The 27324-nt window shown below is 42.7% G+C and overlaps 1 long non-coding RNA gene across 1 annotated transcript; it reads right to left on the reverse strand.

The window, feature by feature from the left end:
- On the reverse strand, positions 1 to 26907 carry LOC309660676. The gene is made up of 2 exons (XR_014263532.1): positions 20797 to 26907; positions 1 to 4914 (listed from the first exon to the last, which is right to left on the reverse strand). It is a non-coding gene; the product is annotated as an uncharacterized lncRNA (long non-coding RNA).
- Positions 26908 to 27324: the final 417 nt, after the last annotated feature.

Here is a 27324-nt window from a genome sequence, read left to right on the forward strand (position 1 = left end):
TTTGTTCCATTGATTTTTTTTTTTTTTTTTTTTTGCCAATACCACACTGTCTTGAATATTGCAGCTTTAGAGTAAATCTTAAAGTTGGTTGGTATTAGTCCTCTGTCTTTGGTCTTCTCCTTCAATATGAGTTGACTATTCTGTGTCTTTTTGCCTCTCCACATAAACTTTAGAATTAATTCATCAATGCTTACCAAAAAAAAAAAAAACTTGCTGAAATTTTTACTGGGATTGCATTGAATCTATAGATCAAGTTGGGAAGAGCTGGCATCTTGACAATATTGAGTCTTTCTACCATAAACATGGAATATTTCTTCATTTATTTAGTCCTTCTTTGATATTTTTTTATCAGAGTTTTGTGGTTTTCCTCATATAGATCTTATATTTTTTGTTAGGTTCATACCTAAGTATTTTATTTTTTTTGGAGTGCTAATGTAAATGTAGTGTTTTTAATTTCAAAATCTACTTGTTCATTTCTGGTCTATAGGGAAGTAATTGACTTTTGTGTATTAATCTTGTATCCTGCAACTTTGCTATAATCACTTACTAATTCCAAGAGTTTTTTTGGTTGATTCTTTCAGATTTGCTATGTAGACAGTCATGTTAACTAAGAACAAAGACAGATTCATTTCTTCCTTCCCAATCTGTATGCCTTTTATCTATTTTTCATGCTTTATTGCATTAGCAAGGGCTTCCAGTACAATGTTGAAAAGCAGCCTTATTCTTGATCTTAGAGGGAAAACTGAGTTTCACTATGTATGATGTTAGTTGTAGGTGATTTTTAGATGTTCTTTATCAAGTTGAAGAAGTTCCCCTCTATTCCTAGACTGCTGAGAGTTTTTATCATGAAAGAGTGTTGAATTTTGTCCAATGCTTTTTCTGCATCCGTTGATATGATCATGTGATTTTTCTTTTTTATCCTGTTGATATAATGGATTACATTAATTGACTTTCGAATGTTGAACAATTCTTGCATTCCTGAAATAAATCTCACTTCATCATGATATATAATTATTTTTATACATTGTTAAATTCAATTTGCTAACATTTTGTTGAAGATCTTTGTATCTATGTTCATGAGAGGTACTGGTCTGTAGTTTTCTTCATCTTTGACTGGTTTTGGTATTAGTGTAATACTGGTCTCATAAAGGGAGTTAGGAAGTATTCCCTCTGCTTCTATTTTCTGGAAGAGATTGTAGAGAATTAACACAATTTCTTCCTTTGAAGTTTTGTAGAATTCACTATTGAATCTACCTGGGCCCCAATTTTTTAATAAAAAATTTACTGAGATATTTATAGATTCACATTCAGGCATAAGAAATAATACAGAGAGATCCCATGTGCCCTTTACCCAGTTCCACACAATGATACATCTTGCAATACTATAGTGCAATATCACAACCAAGATATTACCATTGATACAGTCTGCCTCTCTTATTTGCATTTCCCATCTGTGTGAGAATTTAGCATTTAGTATACACATGTATACATATTTATCACATGTGTAATCTTATTACTGAGTACCATAGTCAAGATACAGAAAAGTCCAGATTTCTTTTCATCCTTTCTGCAGCAGTTTGGACACTACACTGCTAAGTAATGGAAACTCACTGGAACACGTATCAATGCATTACCTTAGTTTCATTTGTTACAACTCATGGGTGTTTTCTAGGGTCTCCTTTGTTCTATTATCCCTAGAACTGGCCTCACAGGCCATTGCAAGGGACAATGGCTGATGGGCTTATTTCTACAACCGAGTTGCTGAATTCAGCCTCTTGTACTTGTCCAATACACATCACATTTTAACTGTTAGAAGCTGATGAAAATGACACAACCTCCTTCCCCAGATGAAATCACCTACCTACATTTACAGGACTGAGGGATGGCACTTCAGATCCATGACAGTCAACACAACAAGTATCATGTTCAACTTGACTTCTGAGATTCTGATATAGTTAGGTCTACACAGTGCATTGATGGTTTAGAGGAAAAAGTACCACGTAATATAATTTATCTATTCATTAAACAAGTTTTAAGAGATGATTATGTGTCATCTTTGATAGGGCTACAAAGATAAACTGAACTAAGATTTTTGCCCTAAAATAATGTATATGCTAACCAGGGAAATATAACACATAAATTTAATTAGTCTTTTTCCCACTACTTCATTTCACAGCTTTGTGCTCTAGCCAAACAAACTACCCATTCACGAGTTACCAAACTTCACATGGTTTCCCTGCCTCTGCCTTTGTTCACAGTATTTCCTCTGATTGGCCTCCTCTTGCTTCTCATGACCATTTCTTTCCGTAAACCAAGATCAAATGCAAAATTCTCAATGAAGAATTTTCTGATACCCCTAAACAGTAAGTGATCTCTCTCCCTTCTAAGGTCCTTTATATTGGCTTTAAAATGTTGTACTTTGTATTTGAGTTACTTAGCTCTATGTCTGGGATCCCTGGTAGATATAAGCTCTGAAGGCAGAATTTATGTCCAGGACGCTGAGGATCCAAGGCCCACCAGATGCAATCATATTTTGATATAGCATGGTTAATTTCTATAGCAATTGTTACTCCTATTTCCCCTTCTTTCTCTCTGCATATGAAAATTAAAATGTGGTTATGCTGCAAATATTTGACATGGACCTTAGAAAACATGAGCCCAAAGCACAGGACAACATAATATTCTTATGTTTTTTCCTAATATTTGTTTTATGATCCTGAAAACATTCTCAGACTTCCTGTGGCAAAGATCATTCTCCTAGTTTCTAAGCAAGATCCCCTAAGGAATTAAAAGATTGGGCAATATTCTGCTAGGGAATAGCAGAGCTGGAAGGTACCTTAGGGATTATCTAGTTCAATCAACTTGTTTTAAATACAGGGAAATTGAGGCTTGGAAGGAAAATGAGGCTTGTTCAACGTCATAAAGTGATTTACGGGCCAAGCTGGACATAGAACATGGGTCTCTTGGTGGTTACTGCAATTCTTTGTCTATATACAATGCCAAGTTGCCAAGCTGACCCTGCTCTTACCCAACATCCTGTCTGAAGTTTCTGTCTGAAATGAGCCTAGGCCATTACAAGCACACAGAGGGCTGTGGGAGAGGGGTCTGAGCAGTCTTTGCCCTGGAAGTGGAGCAAGGATCAAATCGGCTCTTTCTTCCAAACCAAAACCAACTCTTTAACTTACAGGTCAGAGAGGCTGGAAGAGAGTGCCCCTCAGCCTCAGCTTATGCAGAGCCCCAGCATCATGGAGTATGAAGGCCCTTCTCCTGGGGGCAGGTGGATCTCCTGCTTCAGTCTCTGCAGAATGAAACCAGATGATGGGTGAGACCAGAGCGAGGCACTTGACCCAGGAGAAGCAACACTCAGTCAAGGTGCAGACAGACTCCATCCAGCATGGCTCAGAGACGTACTTCCTGAGTGACTTTGAGTCACTTGACATCCCATCAAAAATGGGGAAGGAGGTATGCAGAAGGAAAAAGAATTATGCTTTAAACCTAGTATTACCTTTGAGCCTTACAACTGCTCTTGGGGCCAGATACAGAGAGCATTTTCCTCACCTATTTCCTTTGTAATACAGTAGAAAAGCTATTTTTAAAAAAGGAATTGAAGTGGACCAGCCCTGAATATCAGACTTCATTATTAGTAAATCTGATAGGTTTCATATCTTAAAGGTGCATATAACCTTGGTCTTCCATTTCTTCCTCAAGAGGAAGCCACGTGGCTTCACAAACCCTCCAGCCAGGGGAACACTTTTTGATAATCCTGCTTCGGATGTGACTTGCCCAGAGTCACGAGAAAGGCAGCAGCAGAAGCAAAAATTACAGATAGATTGCCTGACTCCTAGTTCCCATTCCCTGTTGTTGGAAGAACATAAAGAAAGTAAGAAAGGAAGCGGGTCTCCAGAGAGATAGAATGGCTATTCCTAAGTCTTTTTAAAAATAAGCTTCAGATAATCACAAGTTCGAGGTCAGAGGATAACTTAAGGCCATCAGAAGTTGGCCAGATACGACTCAGGTTCTCTAGAGAATTCTGGCCTTTTGGCAGCCAGATACAGTACTGAAAGCCAAGCCAGCCTGTGTTTGGGCGAAGGTCCAGTCTCCAGCCCCCTGAGCTCCTTGTGCATCTCAGAGCCCGGCAGCAAGCAGCGTCCATTCCTGAACATACGCTTTTAATCAGAGACACTGGGACCTGGAGGGGACCTCAGGCATGATTTAATTCCTCTCACTTTGCAGATGTAGAAATTGAAGGCCAGATTGGGGGACGGGATGTAGAATGCTTGCACCAGGTCACTTGGCAATTTAGGAAACCACACGGTAGGGTGGAAAGGGGTGACTTTGGGGCGGTAACCTGGTTCGAAATCCCAGCTCTGCCAGTTATCAGCCAGGAGACCCCAGGTAAGTCACTTAACCTCTCTGAACATCAAGGTCCTAATCTGTAAAACTGGGGGGCCGGGGGCATAATTGCATTGCCTAAATGACAAGATTTTTGATATTGAAAAAATGAGATGAAAAACATCAGTAATTTGTAAATAGGAAGTTATTATTCATACTTTAATGTTAGGATTGAATTATAAGAAAAACACACAGCCTAATAACAAAAGTGCACTTTTCCGAGTGCCATCCACATGCCAAGTGCTTCACATACACCATTTCTTTTAATGCCTGCTGAGACCCAAGGAGGACTCTTACCAGTAACCCTGTGCTTGGAGCAAGGTTTAAACCAGGTCATATACACAGCAGGATTTCAACACAGCCTCTTACACAGTCCAGAAACCTGGACCTGGGCTTCCATTCCCGGGCCACACTTGACTGCCTCTTCTCTCACCTCCTTTCTAGTGAAGGGGAAGCTCTTGGCTGTTGAGGGCAGGACACTCCTCATGTCTGTTTGTCCCAGGAGATATCACAGTGCTCTCTCTGCACAAGGTGAAACAGCAGTTGAAAATAAATAAGTAAATTAATTAATTTAATCTAAACTAGTTTAATTAAATAAATAGTGACCTGATAGATAAATTAATATTTCTTTTTCAAAAATAATTTTTTGAGGAATAATTGGGTGGGAAGGCGTCTTTGATTTCTATCCAGAATCCATCAACTTTCAGCTAAGCCAGAGGCAAGATAGGGATGTTCCAAGATAATTAAGCCATGTAGAAAACCTGAGCTTGCCAAGGGTTTCAAACAAGAAGTTGAGTCTGCATAAACATAAAGAGCAGACTTGTGGTTGCCAAGGGGGAGGAGGCTGGGGGAGGGATGGACTGGGAGTTTGGAGTTGGTAGATGCAAACTATGACATTTAGAATGGATAAACAACAAGGTCCTACTATACAGTACAGGGAACTATATTCAACACCCAGTGATAAACCATAATGGTAAAGGATATAAAAAAAAAGAATGTCTAGATGTGTATAACTGAGTCACTTGGCTGTACAGCAGAGATGGGCACAACATTGTAAATCAACTATACTTCAATTTAAAAAAAGAGAAAAAAAAAAAGAAGTTGAGTCTGTAAGTTATGATCTGGCCATTTGTAAAGAGCTCTTCCTGTTTGCTTCCATAAACATCTTCTCTGTTAGCCTCTCAACAAACTGACTGATGTGCCCAGATATAATTTCAGGACCTTCCCTAATAATGCCCCCATCCCATTTCTAGTTCAACACACTCCTTTGTTACATGATAGGACATTGCTGGTATTTCTTCAGTCTCTCTTCATGAAAGGACTTATCTGTCAATGAGACTGTGGTTTATAGTCAACACCCTTGGTGCAGAAGTAACTGCTCTTTCTCCCAGGATTCAAGACCCTTACTCTTCATTCCAACAATGTTGCAGGCTTTCCTTCCTTGGCAGACTGCATTTTTTTGAAGATGACTGCAACAATCTCTCCCATACCACGTGCTCTTCTAGAAACTTGCCCCTCCTCCCATCAGAAGGTGGGGTCTAAGTCTCCTTTTGAATCTGAGCGGGGTTATGACTGGGTGGTAATCATTTCAATACAGTGTAAGAGACGATGTATGGTTTCTGAAGCTACGTCGCTCAAGGCAATGATGCTGTTTCCTCCTTGTTCACATGGAGCCCTGAGTTGCCAAAGAAGCAGTCCAACTGCCCTGCATCTGCCACGCTGTGTGGTCCCCACACAGAGGGACCACATGGAGGGGTCCTGAGAGATGCCTGGCCTGCCCCCAGCTGCTCCAGTACCCCCTCCCCAACTCTTCCAGCTCTAGCCCCTGTCTGAAACAACACAAGAGCCCCTGAGCCAGAACTACACAGCCCAGCTGCTCCTAAACTCCTTACCCACAGTTTAAATCACTAAATGCAGCCATAGCGACTGGCACATACCCCTTTCTCCATCCTGCGCTGCATCTGATTACTGTCAGCGCATCTCCAGTATCCAGGAAAACACTCAGCCATGTCCCTTTCTTCTGCTATTCGTTAGTAGCAACACCCTGGTTCCTTCACCTACCACATGAATGCTCTTAGGAAGATCACATCTCAGACCTGGTTTCCCTGAACAGGAATCAGGGAATAAGAATTGTTTCCCAATAGCACCATCTGAGAGAGCTCTACAGATAATGCTTTTTATTATATTGTACAACACTCACTCCACATTCTTCTGAGAAAGTTCACATACACCATCTCGTTTTAATCTTTACAACAACTTTACGAGGCAGCTGGGAAGATGTCATTATCCCTCTTGTCAGTGGAGGAAAATGATATCCAAAGAGCTTGAATGACTTAGGTAGGTCCAAGGAGCACTTGCTCCAGTCAGAACCAGAGTCCAGATCTTCTGCTTTCTGGAACCTGGCCCTGGTCTGCACCATCCCATGGAATACCAGGGTTTCTAAGCTGCTTTAGTTTCCTCTCCACTTATATCCTATCTCTCTTCCCTAAGAGTCTGCTCCATTTTTTTCTGCTGCCTCTAACCAACCCTCTCTCCATCTTTAGCTCTACCAACTTGGTACAGACTCAGTTGATCACTGCCTTATAGTTTCCCCTTGGATCATCACTCTCAAAGAAACATGAGAAGGGGTGCTGGATTGTTTTGAATTCTCCATGAATGAACAAGAGTTTATATTTCAGACAGCCAAAGCCAGAACCCATTTAGAGCTTCCCTCACTAACCTCATATATTTGGGATTTCAACCAACCCAATCAAATTAATCTCCTAGTAGTGAGAAATCCCCACCTGGGAGGTTACCTAGCCCACTCCTGGCTGACCCACAATGGCAAAGTGAGATAATAGCCAACCTGGGTCTTGACCTCCAGTATTGTGGCTTCAAAGCCAAGATGTGTTTTACCCCTTGCATTGGGCACAGAGAAAAAAAATTGCAAAACTTCTGCTCAGCGTTTCCACTGAGTGCTGGTCATCACAAAGCAGAACCCGGCAAACAGTCAAGGAAGGTACTTCAGCCTCTTATGGGAAAGCCATGGGCCTCAACACACTCAGAACCCCAGGTAATACACCTTCAAGTACCGAATTTGGAGTCCAAGGAAGATGGTTCTGGAGTGTTATTTAGTTCTCTTGGGTTTGCAAGGACTTAGAGAGCTTTGAGGAAATTTCGAAGGGGATAGTCAAAACCTATTTAGTGAACCTAAATTTTAGAAGTCGTAAGGGCACTAAGTAAATATATGATTTCAGGGTAATCAGTCCTCTCCTGTTCCTTCTTTTGTAAAGGGATGAACTAGAAGTGGTCTGAAAAGCCAGCTCCACCGTGTTCTACTGTGATGTTCTGGAAAGTTACGTAATCTTTCTGAGCCCCAGCTTCTACATCTGTAAACTGAGAATAATAGCTACATAAAGAGATTGCAGTGAGAATTAAATTAGATACTATGCGTGGAAAAGCATAGTCTTGCATCTTGAACTAAGTGGTTGCTAAATGTTTTTTCCCTTCCACCAACTCCTTCCCCTTGCATTCTAATATTCTCTGCTCTCTGACCAAATTTACCAGACGACTGCTTGCTTTTTTCTGATCCTAAACAAGTCAGAGAAGGTTAGTGAGGTCATGGTGCATAAACCATTCTGAGGGTCGAGGGTGAGTTTTAGGTAAATTGTGGTTTTAATGTTTAAGAAAGAGCCCATTACTAGCGGGGGTTTCCATTTTTTGGTGGCAAGATGCACAAGCACAGGTCTGCAGTACCGCACAGCTTCTTGGCTCTCAGCAGTCTTGTGGCTGAAAGATGTTTTAAAAGCTCCTGTTTTCAGAAGACCCTGTTACTGATTAACAAAGTGTCATTTCTATTTTTAGTTCTACAAAGAGAAAGGCAAGTGAAATTTGCCCCATCTCACCATCTCCAAATGGGCAATATTACTGAGCAATATTTAATGTCCTCACAACATCTGTTTGGTTTTTTTTTTTTAAATAGTTTTAGGTCCATATTGAAAGTGCAAGTTCATGGGTAATCCAGATGTCCAAAATCGAACGCCCAACTGGATATTCCCCTTCCAAAAACTCTTCCCCTCCTCTTTAGAATCAGAGCATTTGTCACTTGCCACGACATATATATTGAGTGAAGAAGAGATTAAGCTGGAAAATTCTATGTTTCTAAAATATTGGTGATTATAGTGATAGGAGTGCACACTTGCAGAGCATTTTATAGATGGCAAAGCGCTTTCATTGCTAGTGTTTCTGTTAAGTTTCCCAAATACCCTGTGAGGTAGAGGTGGAAGGAAATTTTATCCCCAAATGATAGATGAGAAAATAGACAGTTTGAGGGTTTAAGTGACTTACCCACAATCAAGGTGTGTTTCCTGAGACACGGTGCCCCAGGAAGATCTCTGGCCAATTTGAGGTACAGAGTCGAGGAGTTCATCAGTTTCCAATCCCAGTAATACGTGAGCTACATGCTGGTCCACCCAAACTGGGAAGCGGGTAGAGGGACGCTTGGGCACTGCCCACTAGCCTACTCAGATGCTAGGTACAGGTTGGAAGGAAGAAAACAGGAGCCCCAGTGCTCAGGGACTGGGGAGCTCAGGGTAAAGGTGGTGTATGAGTTTCCTATTGCTGCTGTAACAAATTACCACCATAGATGGCTTAAAACAACACAAAGTTATTCCCTTACAGTTCTGTAAGCCAAAAGTCCAAAATTGTTTTTTCTGGCTTTAAAGTCAAAGGTGTTAGCAGAGAGGATTCCTTCTGGAGGGTCTATACAGAATGTGTTTCCTTGCCTTTTTCAGCTTCTAGGGGCTACTTGTACTCTTTGATTTCATCTTCCTCCATCTTCAAAGACCATCTCCCCAATTTCTGCTCCCATTGTCACACAGCCATCTCTCTGACTCTGACTCTCCCACATCCCTCTTACAAAGACCTCTGTGATCACATTGGACCCATCTGGATAATCCAGGAAAATCTTCCCATCTCAAAATCCTTAACATAATCACATTTACAAAGTCCGTTTACCATGGAAGGTAACACAGTCACAGGTTCCTGGGATTAGAACATGGGCACCTTTGGGGTCATTACTCAACCTACTACAGGTGACAAGGTGGCAGGTGGATGGTGGCAGCCGTTTTTTTGCTGGTAAATGCATCACTCGCATGGCTGTGTTTGTCTGTCTGAAAGCCACACTCTTCGCTGCCACCTGACATGTAGAGGCCAGAATAGAACCTATGTCTTCTGATTCCAAGTAAAGTGTTCTTTCAGGCACATCATACTGGCCATCTCAAAGCTATATTTACGTTCATTTTTTTGCAAATAGCGCACCCTGGTATAGATGGTAATTAATATTTGCATAATGCTTTAGAGGCTTAATGTCCTTTTCTATTTACATGAAGTCATTTAAATCCCTACAATAGCCCTCTGAGACCGTTATTATTAACACGTTTTACATATGAAGAAGCTAAGGGCTAGGAGGTGTGAAGTGATTTGTCCAAGGTCACCCAGCTGGTAAGGGCAAGACCGCAATGCAAATCTGAAAAGTTCCACCATGTGCAGCTCTAAATGATGAATCCACATTTAAGTTCACTTTGCTGGAAATGGTAGTTTATCTTTTGGGGATACTATGAAAGCAGCTGGGATCTCCAGTATGTTTTTGAGAGAAAATTAGTCAATAAATGTGAAAGTGCTTTGTAGCAGTATGACTCACGACTACAGAAAGTTATTGATGGCATTATTCTCACCATCATTCATCATCATCATCATCATCATCATCATCAAATGCCCTGCAGACCAAGAGAATTCAAACAGGTCAACATCTCTAATTGCTGTGTTTAAAACATTGACCCCAACTGTCTCATAGTCCCTGGGGATGGTGGCTCAGGGTTCTGTGGTTTCTTGGCCACTGTGCAGGTGTGGTTGGTGGGAGCAGAGCTCTGAATGGAGAAGCCAAGGTCCTGTGCCCTTGCAGATAAACAGGGTGACCCCTCGCACGATGAAGTAGGCGTTCCCCGAAAAATCCACTTTGTGTGAAAGGACCCTAAGACCCTTTCAGGAACATGGTGATATATTATAGCTTTTACTGTTTTGTTTTGTTTATTTTCATCTTTCTCTTTTTTTCAATGAGACCATTTGCTCTGCATTTCAAATGTGTCTAATTTGGTGGGGAGGAGGGGGTTGGGAGGTTCAATGGGGGGTCCACGGGAGTGAGATGCAGAGCGCCACTGCCGAGGCCTGGCAGCCATCTGGCAGGTGGAACTCCGTTCACCCCCCTGCCACCCCCGCTTCCTCCCCTCACCTTTTTTAAAGAGAAGCAGTGAGCTTCTGAAATTGCAACTTCAAAACCAGACCAGAAGTCTACTGAGAAGGAATAACCAAGACATCCTCCAACTGCGGCTGAGCAGTCAGCCGGCCCCCACCTCATTTGAGTGAGACCGCCAAGAGCCCTCACGTGGCGCTTGGGCCACAGGACCACAATTAGGAAACACTCCCTGCCCCTCACAACGGCCACCCTCGCTAGGCAGTGGGGACGGAAGAGAGGCAGGTGCATTCAAATCATCCTGGTCTGACCAAGGGAAATGAAGCACTAAAACAGCTTCACCCCACAATGAGTCAGGATGGGGGGAGGGAGAGTGAGGCCGGAGCCCTCTGACCCTTCTTGGGAACTGGCCCTGTTTCTGGTCACTCAGCCCTGTGAACCCCGTGTCTGGCCTGAGTCTCAGTTCTCGTGCTCCGTTGCTGTGGGACAGGAGGCACTACACTGCTGGGGGCCCCTCTTAACAGTTGGTCCCACCTGTAAGCATAGCTGCTTATCAGACAATGTGTCCCTGTTCCCAACAACTGTCACCTCTGCCTGCTCCAACTCTACCCACACCTCAGGCCTGTATCCCACCTCTTCTAAGAAGCCTTCCCTCATGCCTCTGATAAATCTAGAAATCTCCTCTTCCTCGGAACCATCTTTATCCCTTCTCTCAGATACTTATGGATGACATTTTTTTAATGAAAATAATTTCTCACCTATTAAGTCAGGCGCCCTGCTAAGCACTTTCACACTTGCTGTTTAATTTGCTGTATAGCACCCTGTAATATTAGACAGAAACTCCTTGAAGACAGAGATTGTGTCTGATTCATCACTCCATGCTCTGCCAGCCACGATGCTCTCAATAAATAGTTATTAGGTTAATAATTTTAGAAAATTATTTGAAAACACTGTAAATTAGTAGAGACTTTGTCGTCAGCGTGGAATGACCTCTTGGTCCACATCCTACTCAAGGAAGCCAGGGTGACTTCAGTGAGAACCTGCCCTATGGGAATCCCTGCCTGCTTAAGGGACTCTTAAGAGGGAACATAGAATACACTCATGGTCTACCCTGGGGCTTCATCTATTCCAGCCCTGAAGATCTCCCTGCGGACACTCACTTGGTTCTAGAGTATTAAGTACCATCGATATCCTGAGGTCTCCTGAATCTCTATCTCCATCTCCTCCATCTCTCCCAACCACAGCATTTGTCTTCCAAATGCACCCCTCACCTCCAGTGGAGTGTTTGTGTAAAAGCTTAAAACAGCAGGCTCAATAGAGAATTCCCTTTCCCCCACCTCTCACCCAAGCTTTACTAAACCTGCTCCACATCCTTTGTGTTCGGTCCCGGTTACGAGTATTGCATTCACTCCTCCTCTAGAGCTAGAAATCATGGGGTCATCTTCAGACATGTCCTTCCCTCTCCCTCCACAAGCCAGTCATCACACCCTGGGAGCTTGACTCCGGAAACTAATAGCTCTCATCCATCCTGCCTCTCCATCCACAATGCCCTGGGCTCAGGCCCTCATTAGTTTTCAGCCTGACCACTGTAACTTCTGCTCCCTGTCTGCCACGTCTCCTTGCGTTATCTTCTCAAAAAGCAAATCTAACCAAGACATGTTCTTGTTTAGGAATCCCTGTTGATGACCTGCTGCCTACAGAATTGAGACAAAATTCCTTGATGGGAGCACATAACACCCTTCACAACCTGATCCCAGGCTTTATCGCCTGCCTCCTCACCTCATGTAGTTGCCCTGAACTTCTTACCCCGACATACCGATGTCTTTCACAATTTGGGGCTTTTGCACGTGCTGTTCCCTTTTTCTGGACTGTATCTCTTCCCTTCTCTGATTGGAAAACTCAGTCATATGTCATGACCCAAGTCCCATTTCACCATCTCTGTGAGGTCACCCCTCATTCCTTCCAGGCGGAACTTTTACTCTGTCCTGATCTCCCACAGCACTTGTTTATATCTCCATAATAACACTTACCACACTGTACTGTAATTTTCCTGTTCAAGTGTCAGTCACTCCATTATTTAAGATCCAGGAGGTTAAGAACCTGCACTTATTAATTTTTGATATCTCCAGGGTCTAGCCCAAGATTTGCTCACAGTGGACCCTCAGAAAAATATGAACCAAATAAATCACCGAATATACTCAAAGGTTCTCTATGCGAAAGAAAGTATTTCCAAGGTGAACCTGGCTCTGGATGCCCGTCCCAGCTCTGTTGTTAATGGTTAAAAGGAAGGCGGACTTTCCAGTCAGTTGTACTGGTGTTCAAATCTCTCCTCTACAACTTACTAGCTGTGTGATCTCAGGCAAAGAGCTCCCAACTCTATGCCTTAGTTTTCTCATCTCCAAATGGGGCTAATAACTACCTCAGAGCGTTGTCATGGATTGTATAAGAAGCTGAATATGTCAAGTGTGCAGCACAGGCTCTGGTACCCAACAAGTAGCCATGATTATGACCATGTATTAACTGTATGACCCTGGGCCAGCCCCTTCCTCTCCCTGGGCCTCCCTGGAAACTTCCTATATAAAATGAAGGTGCAGACTGTTGTCGCTGAGGTTCCCTCAAGCTCCATCATTGCAAGACTTTACTGCCATCCAAACTTGTGGCATCACTTCATTCAGCCCTGAAACTTAGCCTGCCTCGTAAGATGAATTCTAATTGTTTCTTGAGTATAAACTTTGCTCACTGTAACCAAAGTCAAATTCATCAACCGTACTGGAGTTCTTAAGGGCACAAACTAGTGCCTTTGCTCTGCTGCAGAATCTGGCTCAGGATTGGGCGCAGAGAGTGTACTGCAATCTACTTGGTGGAAGCAGTAGCAAGAAGGAAGCCTGTCTCTGGGGGGTCAGCACTGATAACAGGGACAGGACAGTGCAGAGTCCCAATCACATAATGTGCTTCTCACTTACATGACTTTATGAACTTATTTTTCAGTCCTATGTTTATCCCCCAGCTCATTCTTATTAATGTCTTATTAACATCTTAATTTGAACTGTGGCCACTGCATTTCACACAAAGAACACACATGAGTCTATTTAAATTCCTTTGGATTCTCCCAGACAGGAGGTGTCTCTCTCCCACATTTGCACATTTAAAATTAATTTTCGACATCTTAATATGATTATTTTTGTTCTTGTAAAGTAATGGAGTAAAAAAGAAAAATAGCTCGTTGAGTTTCTTTCCCCAACATTAAAAACAGGGAAAATAGCCAATTCTTTGGAAGCCAGTTGTTTGGAGTAAGATTTGAAGTCTCGCTGAGTGAAATAATTAGGCACTTCTAAAGAATAAAGAAGCAAAGCACTGTGGGAAACAGCACACTCGGGCCATTCAGCAGAGCTCGGGCAGCTTTCCCGCTTCAGGGTAATAAATATCTCCAGAGAGTCACCCAGGGTAGGGGAAGGAACATGAGCGTTGGGACCAGTCAAAACTGGATTTAACCTCATCCATTCCACTTGCCAGTTATAGGATTCAGGCAATTTCTTAAATTCTATGAGACTCAGTTTCCCCATGTAAAATGAAGATAATAGTACATACTTCATGGTGATGTTGAGAGAATTAAAACAAAATAATGTATATAAACACATAATTGATAACAATAAATATAAGTTCTCTTTTCTCTTCTGAGAGCATGGTACAAGTGGAATAAAGCTACGTATCTTTTTATCCTACCTTGTTCCACAAAGAACTTAAGACAATTTGTACTGATGCTTCTAATATACAAAAGTGAAATTAATGCAAAAAAAAAAAAGAAAGAAAATGAGACAAAGCAAAGTAATGGTGCTAGAGTACCAAGCTGGACCCAAGAAATCAGGTTGATTTGCAAAATGCATACAGAATCCTGTGGTCATGTTGTAAGGATGTGACAAGCTTCAGTGGTTGTAAGGTAACCTGTCATTCCAGAAAAGACCAGCTCTTCCTGATTGAAAAACCAAAAAGATTGTTTATCTTATGGTAAATGAGCACCAGGAGACAAAACACTTAATTTCCCTCCTCTCCCCAGCAGTTATTTCACTGTGTGACCCTGTACAAATCACGTTACCTACCCTGGGCCCCCATCTCCTCATCTGTACACTTTGAATGTTGGATGAGAGGAACTCCAAAGGCCTTTCTAACCCCTACATTTTATAACTTGATTCTATTCTGCGGAATGTCTACAGCTTTCTCTTCCATGCATTTGCAATTTATGTGACATTCTCCTTGGAATTCATCAGTCTGCTCTAGCAAAACGAGTTCTTCACTTGCACTTGTAGGTTTACTTCCTTTTAGCCCAGGCATGGGCCACATGACATAACCTAAGGAACCAACATTCACAGCGTAATAACCACTTGTTACTTAAATAAACCTTACAATGGAACCATGAAAAGCAATTAATGCTAACTTGGGCATATCTGGATTTATTCAGAGTAGAAGTATTTTATTCTCAGCCTTCTCTTTTTCAGTCTCAACTTCTAATTCTGTCCACGTTTCGTTATATATTCTATGAAATTTTTTTATCATTTCCTTTGTTCTCAATGGGAATGCCAAAGAATCTAAGTAACAGAGAGATAGGAAGCAGCTGATGAAGAAGCTACATATATACTCTGCTCATCGGAATCAGTTGCTCAAACATGACTCTGGTCTGAGTCTTTAGCCATAGATTTTTGTTCTGGTTCATAACAGGGAGTCAATTGAACTGGCTTTGATTTGGGTGGGTGGGTTGGATGGAGAGGAGAGATGTTTGGACATTAGGAAAAGTTACTCCTCTATAACATCTGAATCATCCACCACTTCCTTTGTGTCTCCTCTGAGCCTGCCCTCCTGCAAATCCCGCCCCCCTTTTCTCAGCAGGAAAAAACTATGTCTCCCACCTGCCACCTTACCTCTTACTACTTCCTTCATGACCCCTACATTCCTTCAGATTCTGTGTGCTCTTGCCCATTGCTGTCCCTCAGAAAGGGTAAGTAACTCACCCAGGAACACACAGCCACTAAGAGACAGAGCTGATGTTCAAATTCTAGTTTGCATCACCTCAAAGCCAGCAACTTAATCCTCACTATTAAATTGAATCTCCAACAGAATGTTATACTAAACTCTTCTGTGAAGACTTTCTCAATTTCTCTATTGAAATGTCTTGTGTGTGTGTGTGTGTGTGTGTGTGTGTGTGTGTGTGTCTCAGTCCTTCAAATATACCAGTGGTCCCCACAGTGGTTTGCACATTAGAATCACCTGAGAATATTTTAAAACTTCCAAAGCCCAAGACATACACCCAAAAGAGTTAAATCAGAACTTCTCTGGGGCTGGGATACAGTCCTCAGTAGCTTTATAAGCTCCCCAGGAGAGCCAATGTGCAGACAAGTTTGTAGCACTGCTGTAAGTGGGTACAGCTCAGCCTTGTATCATAATTACTGTACTATGATTATAAGCTGTAGGCTACTGGAGAGCAGAAATCTTATTTTATTTAAATATGTATCCCTCACAGCACCAAGATAAAAGTAGTAGCTCAGTGGATATTAGTAAATGATTGCGTCTGTCTAATTTAGGTTCTAACAATTTAAACATGGACAAATGAACAAAAGTCCAAATGACAGGATTGGAAATGCCTGACGTTTTGGAGTGTTTCCTGAAGTGGAAAAGGCCAACAAACTGTGATTGCTTAGGGTGACAATAGAGGGCTCTGATAAGGTTTTTAGTCATTTTTTCCAATCACAAGAAAAAGTAAAATAAGAATGGTGAGTCTCTATTTTTTTTTTAATAAATTTATCTATTATTTATTTTGGGCTGCATTGGGTCTTTGTTGCTGCGCACGGCTTTCTCTAGTTGTGTCAAGCGGGGGCTACTCTTCGTTGTGCAGCTCAGGCTCTAGGCGCATGGGCTTCAGTACTTGTGGCTCATGGGCTCTAGAGCACAGGCTCAGTAGTTGTGGCGCACGGGCTTAGTTGCTCCGCGGCATGTGGGATCTTCCCGGACCAGGGCTCGAACCCGTGTTCCCTGCATTGGCAGGCAGATTCTTAACCACTGCGCCACCAGGGAAGCCCATGAGTCTCTACTTTTAATCTCTGCTAAGGAAGTGGGTCTAGGCTGCCACAGAAGTTGAGTGGATTAGACCTTAGGAACCAACTCTTGATAATCCCGAGTGAAAAATTCTAGAATGCTGACCAAAGAAGTCCACAGAATCGTCTTCTCGGGAGAGGTTTAAGAAAGGATGAGACCACATGTTGCTTTCAGTTGTTAACTGAAGAGGTTGGATAAAACTTCCACTATGAACTACAAAGAGAATTTTATTTTTTCAGGCTGGCAATGTGGTGAGTTCCTGATTCTTTCAGGGGATTACAAAACAATCCACTGTATGGGGTCCAGGCTATAAATTCAGGCTTGCAGATTGCTCAAAAGACAGTTCGAGAAAGCAAAAGGCAGACTGTCCAATCTGGCTGCTCTGTGTGCCAGGAGTTATTAATTATGTCTGTTCTAATAACAAGAGCTGGGAAGCAGCAAACTCAAAACATGCAGGGAAAACAAAACAAAATAAGATGGTGCTTTGCCTTAATGAGAGGAAGTAAAAGGCAGCAGTTACAGCACCAGGCTCAGTAAATGGGGTATAAACCCTGCCAGCAACAGATTTTAGCTGCAACTGGGCATGGTCACCATAGTAGCTACAGAGGCCATGGAATCCCAATGGACTCGCCCAACATCCGTCCAGTGACCAAGGAGGTCATCTTCTTTCCTGTGCTTTTCTGGAACGGATGAGGGAGCATGCGAGGAGTCGTTGAAGGGATTTGACAAGTTAGGATTTGCTGTTCTGTGGATCATAAATTATCAGAGTAGGAAGGGACATCTACAGATCAAATAAATAGTCCAACCCTACCCATTACGACACATGAAGAAACTGACTTCCAGAGAGGTTAAGTGGCATAACTCAGGTCACACAACAATGACAGACCAGGATTAGAGCTTTCTCCATTCATCTCCTTGCTGGTTAATAGTAGGTTCCCTTTCTTCCTCCCTAAGAAACTGACTTTTCTTAGACTTGTACCAGCTCCCTGAATAGGCAGCAGCCTCAATAATGCATCTGCTTAGGTGTTTTCGCCTCCATTATCGACGTGGCCCAGGATCAGCTCTGTTTGGTGGGTGGTTAACCCCTACTCTCCCTAGAACTCTTCTCATGGACGGAACCTCAGAAATTCAGGCTCTGGGATGCCTTTCTAAGAGTTTCAATGCTGCCTAAGAGTTCTCTAAGACCAGAACCTTGGACGCCTGGGCTCCACTCTGACCCACTGGACTCTGTGCATATTGAGGCCAGGAACTAGGGCTTATTCATCTTCATACCTTGCTTGTCACTCAGAAGATGCTCCGTAAATTTAATAAATGAAAAGACCCAACACTTAAAGGGAGAACTTTACAAACCGGAACTCAGAGGAGAGCAACCAGGACTGTGAAAATTTGAATAGGATAAGGGATAGATTTAAAATGAGATATCCAACTTGGAGAAGAAAATACGCACTGGGGAACTAATTTCCCATCTTCCAATAGTCAGTGGGCTATGTTGAGGAAGACGAGGAATGGGAGAAGCTATGGAGAATTACTTCAGATTAATAGAAGCAGCATTTGGCGGGGGAAAGCAGTCAGCATCCCATCTCTAGCGAGGACCATCTCCTGACGGAAAATTGAAGGGAGGAGAGAATCGGCAAGGGGTGGAGCTTGACCCATGATTTCCAAGTCTAAGGAAGCTTGGCCACCTTGGAATAGAGGGCACTTGGTGGCACTTTGATTGGAGGAAACATTGAAGGTAAGGGGTATGTATCTGCAGTGAGCTGAACTGGAGACCATGCTAGAAAAAAAATTGAGTTCGAGGGTAAGACAAGCATGCTTGGCTCTCCTAAGAGCTCTCTTTCTATAATAATAACCATACTGGTTATTGAGTGCTTCTATTTGCCAAGCACTGTATTATAACTTTAGCCTGACCGATGATAGCTCCGATACAGCAACAATCAGGAAGCCCCATTTCGCACAAGTTCAACTTAGAAAAAATTGATTTTAAAAAACATGCTGGCAAGGTTTCTGTGAAATTGGCACACTCCCGCATGGAACACAAATTGAATACAAATTGAAACAATCCTTTTGGAGAGCCATTTGGCAATACTTTTCAAGAGCCATAAAACACATCTAATAATCCCACTCTGAGGGATTTACCCTAAGGAAAATAACTCTAAGAAAGAAAAAAACCTATATGTTCAAAGCCCTTTAAAATATCAAAACCTGGAGAGAACCCAAATTCCCAGCAGTTTGGGAATGGTTAAATAATTTATGATATATTAACTCTGTGGAAAATTATGTAGCCGTTAAAGTGATACATGGAAGGACTGAGACAACATGAAATGCGCATAACAAATAACATTCAAGGATAAGAGTGGAACGCAAAATTGTACATGCTCTCTGATTACAACTCTGTGAAAACACTTACGGCTAGAAATTGAAAGGGACAACAGAGAAATATAAAAGAAGTATTTGTTTTATGAGATTTTGTAGATAATCGTTGTTTATATACTTAAAAAAAAATGAAAACAGAGAACTCTTGCCTTAGCTAAGGAAACTTGAGAACCATTGCATGTAAGTTAACAAGCACCGTATAGGTCCTGGGCTAGCACTCTCATTTTACAGTTAAAGAAATTGAAGTGCTGAGAAAAGTATCTCGTCTACCCCACAAGGTTAGTGGCTGAGCCGGGTCTAGAACAGAAGCCCAAGGAGAGGGTCCTTGGATGGTTATGTTCTAGAGACTGATAATTTGTGGAAACACTTGGAGTGAAGAGAGCAAGAGGAAAGATAGGGTTGCCTGTCATAAAAATTCTCAGATGTGGGTAGTAACATCAGTCAGTTAAGAGCGTAACCTTATCCTCTGTCTGCTGAAGACCATCTACCATTCACTCATTAAGTACATAATGAGTCTGCAAAGGGAGGATCTGTTTTTCTGCCTTTAAGGCCATCTCCTCTCCGTCCTCATTACCATTTCCTGAGGTCAAGGTCTTGTCAATCATTCTGTAAACACTTTGTGGGCACCCGTTAAGTCCCAGGCGCTGTACTAAGCCTAGAGACACAGTAGTGAGTAAGACACACATAGCTCTGATCTGATGGTGCTCTCGTTGTAGGATTGGAGACAGACCATTCACATGCAAACAAATAAACAAGATGATTTAATACAGTAGTAAGTACTATGGAGAAAAAAAAACAAACAACAGGAATTTGTGATGAAGAGTACAGTTAGAGGACAAGTACAGAGGGTAGTAAGCAAGGAGGTGATGTGATCTGATTTATATGTTTGAAAGCTCACTGTCTGCTTTTATTATTCTAAGACAATTACAACCAGCCCTTAGCAAAGGCTGGCCAAAGAGGTCTTAATAAAATGTAAATTTGATTTGAAAGTTTTGAAACTTTCAGAAACTCATTGTCACCCCCAAGATCAAGCTCAGAGAGTAGGCACAGCTACTGAGATCTCCACCCAAGGCTCTGCATCACTTTCGCTGCAGCCCCAGGACATGCCCCACCTCCCACCCCACCCAGCCTCTTCCGGAGCCCCTGAGGATGCTCATTGCCCTACTAGCATGCTGCCCGCTCTTCTGAGGCTGGGCGTTGGCACAGGCTGCCCTCACTCTGTGATACCCTCCTCCCTCCTTTATAAAACCCTTTCCCTTCCTTTAAGGTTGTGTTTCCCTTCCTTTAAGGTTATGCCTCCCCTTCTTAAAAGTCTTCTCCCACTCTTCCATGCAGAGCAAATTAGTCACTGCCTTCTATGTGCTCATGACACATTTTGTTCACACTTGCATTATAACATATCACATAGGATTGTAATTATTTGTGTGTGTGTGTGTGTGTGTGTGTGTGTGTGTGTGTGTGTGTATGCATGGCAAGCAGAGAACTTGCCTTAGTTGTGCTTTCTATCCAGAGTCTAGCAGGGCTGGCCACCTACTGTTAGTGGCTACTTAGCAAATGGGTTGATTGATAGACCATTGGATGGAAGTTTGGGTAGGTGGATGAAGGAATTACTAAATGGATGAATACAGTCTATCCCCCTCATTTTAAAAGCAAGACAATTCTAATCCGGTCTGCCATCTGTGAAATGAAGAATCAGACTAGGTGATTCTGAAGGTTACCTCCAGCTCTGATGTTCCAGGTCCTGAGAGTCCATAAATCACGCGTGGTTATTGCCATTGGAATCAGAAAGCCTTCTTGGCTTGACTGCTTGAGAGAGTGCAAAGGGCTCCCAGGTTCATGATTAAGGATCAAAAAGCCCCTGGAGCCCAGCTGCACTGGAATAAATAAAGCCTGGGCATGGGCTGGGTGCCCTCCTGTCCCAGCTGGCAACACTCATAGCCTGACATACCTGCTGAGGGAAGAAGCCTCAAGCAGAACAGGTTTCAAGCTGGCTCAGCAGTAGCACAGCTATACATGCCTGTAAATTTCCAGGGCCGAGTGAGGGCCTGGAGAGGCAAGCATGGGCCACTATGTTACACAGCTCCAGTGGCTATTTTTGCTTACCCATCGTCTGTGGGTGCGGTTGTCAGGACAGACTTGTGTAGATTTAGGTCAGAGGTGAGGACAGAAATAATTCCTAACTCAGCTTTTCATGGAGGAGAAAAGAGTGAGGACACAGCATTCCCTCCTTATCGGGCTAAAGGAGAAGGTGACCAGAGATTCAGTTCAAGCCAGAGAGCCTGTCTGCATGGCAGTCACATGCTCGGCCCTCTGTCAGGGGCTGTGCAGAAGGCAGAGAGAGATGAAATGGGTCCCTCCTGTCCTCAAGGAGTTTATACTTGAGTGAGGGAGGTCCGTGATGTACTTAAGAGACGTAAGTTCTTTGGGGAGCAGAGAAGAAAGGAAGTCCATGTGGGTGAAGGTTGGGGAAGGAAGGAAGGAATACTTCACAAAAAAGGAGGTGTATGCAACAGACAGAAATGGCATTGACCATGTCGGTCAGGAAGGGTGCTCAAACAAGGGCATGGAGGGATCGGAGTCAGAGCAGTGGAGGAAGGTGGGCAGTGTGTTTGGCTACGGCAGAGGTTCATAAGAGAAGGAAAGGGAGGGAGAGGTTTCACCATGCTGGAAGAGGTGGGGCAGAAGGGGTCAGCCAGGTGTTAGACACCTGCCTTGTTATTTATTCACACAATATTTATTCAGTGCCAATTTTTGCCAGGCCCTGTTCCTACGTTTGAGTGTCAATATCCAAGGTTTAGAATGCATCCTGTAAGCAATGGGACCCACTGGAGGATCCTGAATGGGGATGAGTTTGACAGTGTGGAGAACCTTGCTCTTCCCTATATGACCTCTGTAATCCCTTCCTAAGAGGTTATGTGATCAATTACTATTTATAATCAACACAAGACTTTTACAGGAAATATCAGGATACACACACACACACAGTTCTGAGAATAAGTCTCCTGGAGTTAAAAAGATGTGCTATAGAACACCAGATACCAAAAGAACCTTTCTGACAACAGTAACAGCAGGAGTTGGGGCCCTCAGACGCTAGGATGGGTCTCCTGTGAGATTTCCTCTGGAAGGCAGTAGAGATCTTAGCCCTCTGGTCGCTCATGTGCAAACAGCAGATTTCCAGGCCCAGGATCAAAGGCAGGAGAGAGCTTGCAGAGACTGGTAAGAGGAAAAGAGACAAGTCAGAATTTGAAACCATGGAAAAGAAAACACTTCTAAACCCAAAGAGCAGCTCATTTTAAAGGGATTGAGGCCTGCCTTTCAAAAATGTAATCAGCATTAAAATCATTCATTTCCTTCTTCCTCTTCTTACACAGGGAGTGGCTTTACCGTAAATTAATTTGGAAGTTAAGTGAGTACAAACTTACTTTTGAAAGTATCCAAGAGGCAGAAATAGGAATGAATCAAGCTGCAAAACAGGCAACACAAAAAAAGATGCTAGGAATTTTAACTCGTCTGGTGGCTTTTTATAAGTTTACTCTTGCTGATGTGGAGAGTTGTATGGCTCTTGGCTATTTTTTTTTTTTTAACATCTTTATTGGAGTATAATTGCTTCACAATGTGTGTCTTGGCTATTTTTGAAAAGTTTTCATTTTGACTGGATGCTGGGGACGTCATTGGTCCTTTACCCTGTGAACTGTCTGAGAGCTACGGCCAGGCTTTTATGCAGAGAGGACTTTGAGAACCTTCCAGCGGTATTGATAATGGTGGATTCCCAGAGTCCATTCAGAAAGGGGACATTTCTCCTCCACCTTGACTTCCTGCTGTGCAGAAACTCTGCCTAGCGGTAGGAGTCAGACCGCCAGGCAGAGCACTGCCCTTAGCCTAGGACATATGGGTCCTGCACCAAGTCCGACTCTTAAGAGCCACGAGACTGGCAGAGTCACACTCTCTTTCTGGGCCTTAGTTTTCTTTTATAAGAATCCAGGGAATTCGGCATGTTATTTTTGTGGCCCCTGCCAGAACTAATGAAATGAACTGTGAATTGAATTTGTTCAGACGCTTTAGCCAATTCAATGAATCAGATTCTTTTTTTTCCTGATGTCCATGAGGGGAAAAAAAAATGGTAAAACAATAACTTACCATTTACCAGACACTAGGTTAATATGTTTACATTTATTATTTCACCAACCAACATACTGATATCCAGGACGAAATGATTCAACTAAACCACAGCAACAATTCCGATGGCCTGGTGGGGAGTTAGTACAGAAGCAGCCCAATTTTCCACACCTTCTGCATTTGCACCCAGGATCCCAGAAAATGAGGTTTTGATCTTAATGCTAACACTGAATGTGAATAGATGTTGAAGTATCTTATGAATTATCAAAGAAAGGTTAAATCATACCAGCGTATGATTTCAGTGTTTAGCAAAGTGTGTTGTAATTTACTATTTGGAAGCCGAGCATCAGTAAATGATATAGATAGTAAACAGACAAACCAGAATTTTCCGTTGCCCAGAATACCCCATTCCCTAGCCATCTTAGGTAAATGGGAATTTACTGTGGCATCAAAATAATAGTAACCTCTACAAAAAATATACAAATCAATTTTCACTGCAAAGTAAAAGAGCTGTTACAGTGGAGGATTACTGGACTGAATGTCAATATTATGACATAGTATGAGTGTGTATCATGTTTGGTAATTGCAATCATTGTTGCTTTTGCTGTGGTCATCCATTTACAATGCTTGGTGTCAGTTGATTTATCTCTTGTAAAAATAAAATACAGTGTGTGTGTGAAAAAAAAAATAATAATAGTAGCCTCTAAAGACTAGATTCTGGGAGTCTCAGGCTTGCCAACTGTCCAGCTACGGGTCAACTGCAGACTCACTGCCCACTCCAGCTAGGCATTACCGGGACCCAATCAGTCTCCACTTCAGAAATCATGGGCGGTGTTTCCATGGAGCTGTGCCCGAAAAGAGGTGATCTAAATCTTGCATGAGAGATGTACATCAATAGGGAGCTTTGCCTAGAACACTGTGACCTAAAAAATAACATTAAGGAACTCAGAATGCAGAGTCAGTTTCAGAGACACCAAGTGACCTTGTGCAAGGCACCTTGTAGACTGCCTTGTTGACCGTACTCCCCTAATGAATGGTGACTGCCTCCATGAGTACCCGGGCCAGCGAGTACGTGCCCCAGCCAGGGACCAACATTCTGATATTCACTTCCCTGTTTTTTAAAGGCAGCCTACTTCTTCTATTAATCATCTTGCTGTTTATTCGTTCTGGGAAGGCAAGCACTGCTTCACAGAGGGAAATATCGCCTAGTGGTTAGATTGGAACAGTATCTTTGCTGCATCTCCTTTTGAAGATCCTGCCCTTTTTATTTTTTCAAATCCCTTAAATAAAGATATCCATGATACATTTCTTGTGGCGTTTAGGGCCAGGAAGGATTTGGTCCCCCTTCGCAATCCATACGTAGCCATTCTTCCTTTACTGAATGAAAAGGACTGCATAATACCGTGCATTTCCCTTTTTGTCTAAGCTGCTGGGAAGCTCAAAATCACACTATACGCTTCAGTAAAGTTATTCTGAGTTTTCTTCCTCCTCACTGCCCTCTTCTTTCCTGGCCAGGTCTTAATCTTTTATCTGTGTTTTGGTGAGGCCGTTGTCTCTCTGTCTTATGAGTGACTTTGGATACTTTCCGGAAGTGCCATGCAAATAAATCAATAATGTGGGCTAATATGTTTCATGAGTACTTTCCAGATGAGAAAGTTTGGAAGATGAATGCTTATTCTATGATGAAGTCTGAAATTTCACTTCTAACACAAATTAATCATTTATATTTAAAAGCTTATATGTGATAACAACTATGGACCTTTGCATAGTCCTTACCACTTAATAAGGCAAATGCCTTCATATATGTGCCGTCATTTGTAATTAGTGTTCTCCCCTTATAGATGAGAAAAGTGAGCTTTAGAGGGATTAAGTGGCTTGCCAGAAGTCACAGAGTTAGTAAACTCAGATTTCCTGACCCAGAGCCATGTCTTTTGTTGGTCCGCACTCCCCATATCACCTTGTCTCTCACTGGCTTCCATTTTGTTTTTTTTTTTTTAATAAATTTATTTATTTATTTATGTTTGGCTGTATTGGGTCTTCGTTTCTGTGCGAGGGCTTTCTCCAGTTGCGGCGAGCGCGGGCCTCTCACTGTCGCGGCCTCTCTTGTCGCGGAGCACAGGCTCCAGACGCGCAGGCTCAGTAGTTGTGGCTCACGGGCCCAGTGGCTCCGTGGCATGTGAGATCCTCCCAGACCAGGGCTCGAACCCGTGTCCCCTGCATTAGCAGGCAGACTCTCAACCACTGCGCCACCAGGGAAGCCCTCACTAGCTTCCATTTAAACCAGCATTCGTGTCATTATCCTCAAACAAGTTGCTTGGGGTTTTTTAATGTGTCGATCAGATTGAAACAAAAGGTCATCTTAGTGGCTGTTTGTCTTGCTGAGATGGTCTGCAGGCACTCTGGAAACCACTGATTTAAGGTCTAAAGTGTCGAGCTTGAAATGGTCCTTCTAGAAAATCTGAGTTCCCCTCTGTCCTCCTGGGGTTCCATGCTTCAGTTTAACTGACACATCATGTGCAACTCTGTTTGAGGTGTAAAGGGAAAATGGGGAAATGTGATCTCTAACATGCCTTTCTCTTCTAAAGAAGTTAGTTAAGATACCTCTCCTAGGCCTCCCCTGTCCCTGAGTGGAGCACAGAATACCAAATCCACAGATTGTTGGGACAGTTGCTCATTGCTTCTGAGGGCTGGACGGTGTGGAAAAACATATGATATCCTTTACACTCAGAACCTCAGGGTCAAGTTGGTCCCCCAAGTGGGTCAGCCAGCCAACCTGCTTTAACGTGACTTTGAAAATGAGGTAAGTGCTGCATTTGAATTTTTCTTTCCTCCCACTTCAGGCCACCCACCCACCACCAACTGTAAGTTGAAAAGCTTTGGGGATAGTTTGTCCAGAAGGTCCACTACCTGTAGAACCTTCTGGGAGGCGAAGCACCTTGAAAGAAGTGTGCATCCGACACCCTTCTTTGTGATCTCCTTCTCCAGGCTTGGCCGGATCCAATTCTGGTTTCCCATTAGGCCTCAGGTCCTGCCCACAGTCTGGGGGCTGGAGAGACTAATCTCAAAGGGCTAGAAATGAGTCAGTTTCCACACTCAACTTCAGGCGTGTGGCTTCCTGAAGCCCAGACGAGGAAGCTCTGAATTTCAAAGAGCAATTTTTTTTTTTCTTTGCATACCATATCCGGAACTGAAACCACCAATTCATTTCACTTAAGATCTCACACTACCCTCAGATCATCAATAACATTCCAGAGATAAGATACCCAGGCTTCATCAGCCGAGTCATTCCGTCTCTGTCACTCTCTTTTCTCTTGGTGCTAATGTTGTTGTTTTTTTCTTTTTCTTTTGTTCAGTCCTGACAACACAGAATTTGAAGGCCTTCGTGTTCTTCACAGGTGTTTATGAGAAGTAGGAGCCAAATATCTAAAACTGCTGAGGGTTTGGCCCTGCGTATAGCTTTCTGCTTTCTCTTGCAAGTCAGCTTGGCTGTGTGTGAGTTAAGGTCCTAGATTCCATGTCTCATTCCAGGGGGCAACTGACTTTGCTGAGAGCTTCCACACGAAGGTAACAGGTCACCTCACTAGCCCAGGAAAGTGGTTAAAAGATGGAGTGTGTGGAGAGATGTATGCAAACCTCGAGAAACAGGAAAGTGACGGAAAATGTACACATCCTCCCAATGCCAACTGACACATCAACCTATTAGTGGGGAGAAGGATCTCTACCATTTATATAGTACCTTACAATTTATAAACTATTTTCTCATCCTTTATCTCTGTTCATTCTCACCAGAACTTGTGAAATTATCCAGACAAGCATTATCCTCCCCAGTTTAGACAGGAGAGAGTACCCAGTGCTAGTAAAAGTGATGGGCGCAAGCCGTGAGAGTGGAAAAGCCATAGACCTCAGATTAGAAGCCGGTTGTATTCATTCCAACTCCAGTATTCTTGTAACTCCCTTTTAACCTTATATATAATATAATATTACATCATAATCCATGACCTAATGTTACGTAGTCATTTGTCGACATTTTTAAATTTTAGGTTCTTATAGGTCAGGGTTAATGGCTGTTGGTCATTACTTTTTGTACAAACCTTCTAGGTCTCTGCTTTCTTTATTTAAAATGTAGAGGA

This window comes from Balaenoptera physalus (genome assembly GCF_965194825.1).
Source record: "Balaenoptera physalus genome assembly, chromosome: 4".
NCBI classification, from domain to species: domain Eukaryota; kingdom Metazoa; phylum Chordata; class Mammalia; order Artiodactyla; family Balaenopteridae; genus Balaenoptera; species Balaenoptera physalus.